We start from the raw sequence: 7,368 nt of genomic DNA, 5'->3' as shown, positions 1-7,368 counted from the left end.
TGGGATAAATGCCTAGATATTATATCTGAGACAGAGGGAGAGTTCTGCTCTTCCTCATATAGACCTTTATTTAGTCTCCCTGTTCTCAACCCTGCTTCTCACTCTTGCTCTGTCTTGTAGGTATCTCCAAATCTCGGTCTCCCTAAAGCAGTTCTGGGCTGACAGGCCCCCCTTCCTTTCTGCAGCACCCTCTACACCCATTCCACATTATGGTTTTCTTCATTTTATTTTGTCAGACCACACTTACTTTTCACATGTCGAATTGAAAAACAATTATCTTCCGATGGCCCCCTTCTCCTTTTCTATCATTTTTATTTATCATCATTTTATGGGGTCTCAGGAAGAGGTAGTAAATACATGTGCTCGGTTAGCTAGCTTTAACAAAAAATCCTAAATGTAGGTTTTAAAAAAGATATCTGGAGCAGGGTAGGAAATAATAATTGTTGCCAGTGTGGTGGCAAAAAACAAAAAATAAAAATCTGAATCTGTGTTAGGACAGTATTTCTGTGTATAACATAGCACTTAGCAACTTAACTCTCCAGATCCACATATTTTAAGGACACGATGTGTCTCAGACACCTACTTCAAACCTCACTTTACAGTTAAGACCACAAGTAGAATGATTTGCCTGAGGCCACACAAGTAGACAGTGGGAGAATGAGAATAGAAAGATCTATTGACTCCCAGTTCAATTTTTTCTTACTTTACCACACTGCTAGGGAGTAACAAGATGGGCAGATCACGAGTCAGATGAGAAAAGTCAAAGGATGACTTTTCCTGGGTAAATAGCCGGATGTCCAAGAAATGAAATGCTGGTCTGGCAGCACATCGTCTAACAGTTGGTAGTCATATGTGGGAAGTACTGAAGGGAGCGATGACAGCAGGCCCAGGAACTGCAGTGATCCAAGTGCATGTCGATCCTGGGAGGGAACAATTACAGTCTGGGCAGGATGAAAAACAGTAGAAACTGGTGAGTGAATGAATGTGAACGCAGAGGAGCGACTGGAATTTGTTAGTGGGATTATGAGGCAGTGGTTAATTACGGTGGTGGAGGTAAGTAGGAGTAAAATGATGGCTTTTAACTCCTTTTAAGGACACCGAGAATTATTTTAATAAACACTGGAAGGCTGGGAATAAATATAATTCACACCATTCTCACTTTCTTGGTTTAGAGATAGCTTATCTACATCCTGAAATTAATGGCTGTAGCTACCCTCTGCATGGCTCCAAATAAAAAAAAAAAAACCCAAACCGGCTGCGAGTCTGCCCGAGAAAATCGTGTTGCACCGGGCCCCAGGCGCCCGCCGACTCGCCTAGCTGTCGGAGGCCAAAGAAACAGCTCCCGAAGCCGCGTTTGGCACAGCGCAGGGTCGGAACGTGGACACTAATTTCCGCCCACGCTCCCCGCGTCCTGGCCGGATCGCCACAGAACACGACGTCCATTGCTGGGGTCCTCGGCGATGCCCGTGTGCGCAGCCCCGCGAGTCTCAGGTCAGATGACCACTAATTTCGCGGCCACGTTCCGCCAAGCTAAGGGGCAAAAAACCAGCTTTCGTGGAACAAAGCGTGCCCCCAGCCGCCAGGGTCGGTCCCAGCGCTGCTCCCGCGGCGCTCGGCGGCCCCGGGCGTGGGTAACGGGCCACGAGAAGAAGGGGGTGGGGCGCCACTTAGGTTCGGGAAGACGCCAAGCGGCTCCTCGGGCTTCCAGCGTCCACTTCCTACGGCAAGCAGGAAGAGACAAGCGCCGCCCTGCGCTCGCGGAGCCGACCCCGGCTCTCCTCTCCCGCGGCCGCAGGGGTCATGTGTGTGAGTGTGTGTGAGTGTGTGTACGCAGGGACGCTCCGCGCCCATCGCTCTGTTTCGGTGCTGATCCACCGCCGTGGCGCCGAATTTCCCCCGCTTCCCAGTTCCTCATCCGCGTGCCTCGGAAGGCGCCCGGAGGCCCCCCGGCCGCCGCGTCACGCTCCCGGGAGGCTGAGGGAAAGGGAGGCAGCCGGGCCGGGAGCCCGGAGAGGCGCGCGGCGCCCCGCGGCGGGGCTGGGGGCGGGGCTAGGTGTCTCGCGCAGGGGGCGGGGCGCGGTGACGTCGCGGGCGCCCGGGCCGTGCTGTGGCGGCGGCGGTGGCGGTAGTGGCAGCGGCGGCGGTAGTGGCGGCGGCGGCGGCGCCCGGGCGGCAGCGGCGGCAGCAGCGGCAGCCCTGAGAAGGGTGAGACGGCCGCGACGGCGGGGGCAGCGCGGAAGTCGCGCGGGACCCAGAGCTTCCCCCCTGTCGCTAGCCCTGAGGCTTTCGCCTTTCCTACCCAGCTTCTTGCTCACGGCCCGGGCTGGGCTGGGCGACGCGCCCCCGGGGAGGGGCGGAGCTGTAGGTGAGGCTTCGCGACCCCCTCCCCCTCCTGGCCAACCCGGGGAATGGGGAGGGGCGGGCCCCACCCAGACCACGGCGCCCACCCGCGGGCTCCACCCAGCCGGGCTCCGGGATTGGGCGGGAGCCGAGGCGGTCGATGTGGGGATCCTGGGGCGGGAGGTCGGGAACTGGGGTCTGGGTCTCTGGGCACTTGGGGAGCGGAGGGTGGGAGGCTTAGGACTAGTGAAGCTGCGGACGAGGTAGTGGGGAGACGGAGAAATTGGGGAGCCATGAGGTTGGGGTGCGGTCAGGGTGTATCTTTGGGTTAGGTGAGTGATGTAAAATGCTGAAGATGATTCTTTTTGATGAAATGATGAGATAAAAGATGAAGTGTTGTATTTCAAAAGGACGATCAGCTGTGCATGTTACCTTTGAGGCAGTCGGAGAACCGATTTTATTGCACTAGATCTGTCACGTTTCTACTTAAGAGTTCGATTCTTTTTCTTCTGGCGGGGTGGGTGGGGGGTCGGAGAGGGAAGGTGCTTTGGCTCAGGTAAACTGCGAATGTGGATGGATCTGAAAGTTTTACACCCAAGAAGAGGGAGATCTTCGGTTTAGACAACTTCGTTCTGCCAGCCACCATTTGGGTCGCATTACTCTTAGCTCCTTCAAGGTGGTGTCTTCCAGGTTTTTCTTCCCCCATGCCTAAAAGATCTCTTTATACCACCCTTTTACAGGCTTTATCCTGGCCCCTTGAGAGAAGGCCCCAGACTCAAGTGGTTGCTTTGGAAGGCACGTTTCTGAAAAATAGTTGCAGGTGGTTGTGGTTGACTGCTTTGGGTGGATAAAGTGAACAATTTGAATAGTTCTGTTGGAGCTAATTATGTGAAAAATGCTGAAATGTTTTAAAATACAACCGTCTTTTACACCGTGTTGCCCAGTAGACCTTGACTTTTAGACATTTTGTGTGCAGTGCTAAATTGTTGAAATTTTATTTCTCATTCGCAGTTACACTTCTTGCAGTCTTTATTAAAACACTTTAAAATGAAATGGAACTTTTTTTTTGATAGGCCCCTGAATTTCAGAGAAATGTTCTTGGAGTCAAGTGTTTTAAAAACATTTTGGGGGCATGTGTCTCACTTTGTATGGAAATATTACTAAAAATAAGCCGTGTTCAATGTTCTTCACACCACTGTTTCACAACTTAGCACTGTAAATCAGAATCTTGTTTTCTGGATTCCTGCCCCATGTTAGATTACAATATTCACTGGCTCTACTTATCAGTCAGTGTCATTTAAGCTATTTCTTGTTCAGAAAACAGGTCCCATGATGGACATGTATTATGTAATGGATGGAAGTAGACATGGCTCTCAATAATTCATTAATGGAGGAAGAGAAGCTGTCAGAAAGTGGTATTTAAGCGGTGACTTTCCCAAGGCTTACCCGGTTTATTTGGAAAAATAGCCAGAGAAGTGCTTTCCTTAACCCAAAAGAGAAATATACAGATACGAATTTCAGTAGTTGCAGATCATTGCTTTTTCTTTTTTTGGGACGGAGTCTCGCTCTGTCGCCCAGGCTGGAGTGCAGTGGCGCGATCTCGGCTCACTGCAAGCTCCACCTCCCGGGTTTACGCCATTCTCCTGGCTCAGCCTCCGGAGTAGCTGCAACTACAGGCGCCCGCCACCTCGCCCGGCTAGTTTTTTGTATTTTTTAGTGGAGACGGGGTTTCACCAGGTCAGCGAGGATGGTCTCGATCTCCTGACCTCGTGATCCGCGCGTCTCAGCCTCCCAAAGTGCTGGAATTACAGGCTTGAGCCACCGCGCCCGGCGATCATTGCTTTTTCTAAGTGCCTACTTAATGAGCAGATTCTTGTCTTCCAGCAAATAGTTCTACTTTGTAGAGAGGTATGGGAAGCAGGACATAATAGGTATTAAGTGAGAAAGTGTGTGGTCCAATTTATAATTATAAATAAATAATTAACTGTATTCAGTTCATTTGGTAAAGTGAATAGTTTTGACTTTGGATTAGTTAGAAGGAAAACTTAAAATTGACATATCTAGTTTTGGCTTTTAAATTATACATAAACTTAATTAATTGGGACAAATGTGAACTAAGATACTGGGTAAAACTTGTGTGTACTCCTAAAAGACATTTGCATGGCTGGTAGTAAGCTGTGATTCTTGTCCTTGTAGGAATGAAATCACATAATTTGGGGAAAGTCTAAGGTAAAAGTAAGCTATTTCGTTTAGCATTTCTTGTGCCTACATTTTCTTTTTCTTTTTTTTTTTTTTTTTTGTTGTTGTTGTTGAGACGGAGTCTCGCTCTGTCGCCCAGGCTGGAGTGCAGTGGCCGGATCTCAGCTCACTGCAAGCTCTGCCTCCCGGGTTTACGCCATTCTCCTGCCTCAGCCTCCCGAGTAGCTGGGATTACAGGCGCCCGCCACCTCGCCTGGCTAGTTTTTTGTATTTTTAGTAGAGACGGGGTTTCACCGTGTTAGCCAGGATGGTCTCGATCTCCTGACCTCGTGATCCGCCCGTCTCGGCCTCCCAAAGTGCTGGAATTACAGGCTTGAGCCACCGCGCCCGGCCCTACATTTTATTTTTCAAAAAATGTTGCTTGCTAGTCGTTACTTGTGATATCCTTGTTGAGTCTACTGAGGTGTTCTTTTTTTTTTTCCTTTATTACCTATGTCATAGATAAGTATGCCAGTCTGTTAATTCAGCATTAATACTGCAAACTTAAAAGTGAAGGTTCTCAGCTGGGCTCGGTGGCTCACGCTTGTAATCCCAGCACTTTGGGAGGCTGAGGCAGGCGGATCACAAGGTCAGGAGTTCGAGACTAACCTGGCCAACATGGTGAAACCTCATCTCTATTTAAAATACAAAAATTAGCCAGGCATGGTGGCGCACACCTGTAACGCCAGCTACTCGGGAGGCTGAGGCAGAAGAATCGCTTGAACCTTCGAGGTGGAGGTTGCAGTGAGCCGAGATTGCGCCACTGCTCTCCAGCCTGGCTCACAGAGCGAGACTCTGTCTCAAAAAAGAAAAAAAAAAGTGAAGGTTTTCATAGCAACAGCTGCTTGGTTTTACACTATGTTTACTTTTAGAAGTAGTATGAGAGTTGTTAAATGTGTATTTTACACATATTTCATCAGAAACATTAATGGAGAAAGATCAAGGAATGAAGTATTTTGGTTAATTAAGAATCAGTACTGATGATCAGTTTTCAGAGACATATAATAAAATAAACTTAGCATACAGAATATGTGGAATATCATTTTCTTTATGTCTTTGTGTGTGTGTGTGTGTGTGGAATATAATTGCAATCTGTTGGTCACCAAGTCTTTCAGTGTATTAGAGTGTGGGTTCTGGGGTCAGAGTGCCCGAGTTCAAATCCTGGCTTTGCCATGGTATGATGAGGGCAAACTGCTTAATGTTGTTTATTTCCCATCCTTAACTTGTGCCTTAATTTCTTCATCTGTGAAATAGAAATAATAACAGTAGCACCTAATCTCTTAAACTGGTCAAATGAATGTGAATTAATTCATGTATTTAGAATAGTTTGGGCACATAATTAGCTGGTTCACTAACATCATTTGAAGTTTTACTGTGAATACTATTTTTACTTAAGTATATATTAAATACATATTATATACCACATATTCTAGATGCTGGTATCATAGTAGTGAACAGGTCTCCCAGCACTTTGGGAGGCTGAGGTGGGAGGATGGCCGAGCAATGTAGTGACACCATGTCTCTACAAAAATAAAATAATTAGGCCAGGCGCAGTGGCTCATGCCTGTAATCCCAGCACTTTGGGAGGCCGAGGCGGGCGGATCGTGAGGTCAGGAGTTCAAGACCAGCCTGGTCAACTTGGTGAAACCCCCATCTTTACTAAAAATACAAAAAATTAGTTGGGGGTGGTGGCACATGCCTATAATCCTGGCTACTTGCAAGGCTGAGGCAGGAGAATCTCTTGAACCCAGGAGGCGGAGGTCGCAGTGAGTGGAGATGATGCCATTGCACTCCAGCCTAGGGGACAAAGGAAGACTCTGTCTTAAAAAAAAAAAAAAAAAAGCATGGCAGTATGTGCCTGTAGTCTTATCTACTCAGGAGACTGAAGCAGGAGGATCACTTGAGTTTGAGGTTGCAGTGAGCTGTCATTCTGTCATTGCACTCCAGCCTGGGTGACAGAGGGAGGGAGGCTATCTCAAATAAATAATAAATAAATAAAAGTAAGGGCAGTAGTCAGGAGCTTATGTTGTACTGTTCCAGGTGAGGGTATCTCTGACCAAGGTGAAATGCTGAGAAGGGGTTGGATTTTGGATATATTTTGAGGGTAGACCTGTAGAATTTGTTGGTGATTGTTTGTGGGATGTGGGCCAAACAGAAGAATAAAGAATAAGGCTTTTGGCCTGAGTAACTAGAAGAATAAAGTTACCAGTAACTTAAATGGAGATGGTAATTGGTGGAGCATGTTTGTGGAGAAACCAGAAGTTCAGGGTGATGTCCAGGAAGAGTGAGAAATGTGACTGTTTTCAGCTTATTTGTAGTACTTACAATTATGAGATAGGTGAGATATCAGGGGAGTGAATTTTGGTAGAGAAGAGATCCAAGCATCTGAGCCTTGGGGGCTGATTCATTCCCTTATTCATTCAGAAGTTACTTACTGAGTATGGTTCTTCTATGTACCTTTTTAGGCGTTGGGGATATAAACTTGACAAAAATCTTCACCTTCATGAAACTTACCTTCTAGATACATGGGGGGAAATGAAGAGGAACCAGTAGAGTGATGAGAAATCAATGAGTTCGGAGGAAAACCAGGGGAGTGTGATGTTCTAGAAGTAAAGGAAAGGAAGCTGTCAAGAAGGAGGGAACGATCGACTGTGTCATTGTTTAAAGTTGTGTCAGAATGTTGAATAAGAGAGAATTCTGCTTGATTATAATGTCTAATAACAGAGAAATGACTAAATACATTTTAGTGTGAGATAGATGAAACAAATGTAAGAGTCTTTTACTTTTAAT

The 7,368-nt window shown here is 47.3% G+C and overlaps 1 protein-coding gene across 15 annotated transcripts in view; it reads left to right on the top strand.

Annotated features, from left to right (window-relative positions):
* The first annotated feature begins 1,404 nt into the window (after positions 1–1,404).
* The window catches only part of ERC1 (ELKS/RAB6-interacting/CAST family member 1), a 545,691-nt gene continuing 539,727 nt past the window's right edge, over positions 1,405–7,368 (top strand). For 10 of the 15 annotated variants that reach the window (XM_033223297.1, XM_033223293.1, XM_033223294.1 and 7 more), the window contains exon 1: positions 2,246–2,365. The gene's annotated coding sequence lies outside the window, so the exon portion shown is untranslated. Of the gene's footprint in view, positions 1,492–2,134; positions 2,366–7,368 lie in introns of those variants that run through there. The other 5 variants (XM_033223296.1, XM_033223305.1, XM_033223302.1 and 2 more) reach the window with 3 other exon arrangements.

Source organism: Trachypithecus francoisi, unplaced genomic scaffold (assembly GCF_009764315.1).
Source record: "Trachypithecus francoisi isolate TF-2019V2 unplaced genomic scaffold, Tfra_2.0 Lachesis_group11, whole genome shotgun sequence".
Classification (NCBI taxonomy): Eukaryota; Metazoa; Chordata; class Mammalia; order Primates; family Cercopithecidae; genus Trachypithecus; species Trachypithecus francoisi.
This window is presented reverse-complemented; position numbering and strand designations above follow the sequence as displayed.